The sequence below is a fragment of the Phaethon lepturus genome, unplaced genomic scaffold (assembly GCF_000687285.1).
Source record: "Phaethon lepturus isolate BGI_N335 unplaced genomic scaffold, ASM68728v1 scaffold20031, whole genome shotgun sequence".
In the NCBI taxonomy this organism is placed as follows: domain Eukaryota; kingdom Metazoa; phylum Chordata; class Aves; order Phaethontiformes; family Phaethontidae; genus Phaethon; species Phaethon lepturus.
The window spans coordinates 16,112-16,916 of record NW_010520039.1 but is presented as its reverse complement, the minus strand read 5'-3'; the positions used below and the strand labels follow the sequence as shown (position 1 = coordinate 16,916).

Sequence of the window (805 nt, the reverse complement as noted above, 5' to 3'; positions counted from 1 at the left end):
GGGGTGGGGGGGGGGTGCCTTCTTCCTTCTCTTCTTCAACACACATTTCAGGTGCCAAGAACTTGAGGGTAAATTTTTAACAGTCTGATGGAATGTAGCATGAGGCAGGCAGCACTATTACAGAGAAATCATTAATTTGGAAAATGTACAAGACTGTGTTTTAATGTCAAGTTTCTGAAATAAGTGCCAGGTCTGGGCAAGGGGGAAGAGAGTGCCTTGTGTAGTTTACCAGAAGTATACATTTCATACCAACTTGTGAAGGGGTGTGGGCAGAATCATCTCAAGGTTTATTAATAGAGACAACTAAAGGAACAACATAAGGGACAAACTGATCACTTGAATTTAATTTTAAATTTGAACTGGAACAAAGATTGGAGTCGACCACAGAAAAACACAGAAAACAAAGCTGAAGGAGATTTTCACAATTCTGAAATAATCGCTTTAGCATTATTGTAAGAGACAACATCTGCAGAGATCACTAGATCCACTGATAAAACTGGAAAACACTGATGAGCTTCCAAGCATATTTCTGCCTGAAAGCTTGCCCCTTTCTTGCAACTTTGTTATTTGAGATAATAAAAAGCTATTACCCCTCACATCTATAGAGCACCAAAGATGCAAGAGTACCATTTTTCTAGAAAGCCTGGGATACAGCTGGCTCCCATTCCCACCACTAGCTCTCTTAGACTTACTCTCTTGTTTACAGCCAGCTGAATGCCAGAGATACCACGCACCTTGAACAAAACACCTTTGGCTCTTAGTGTATGTATGGAAGAAAGGCACCTGAAGATGACTGTGTGAAGAA

General features: G+C 40.6%; 1 protein-coding gene across 1 annotated transcript in view; it reads right to left on the bottom strand.

Moving 5' to 3' along the window:
* Window positions 1-805, bottom strand: part of MAN1B1 (mannosidase, alpha, class 1B, member 1) — a gene marked incomplete at its 5' end in the record, with an annotated part of 16,464 nt that overhangs the window by 2,074 nt on the left and 13,585 nt on the right. The gene's annotated exons all lie outside the window — the stretch shown is intronic.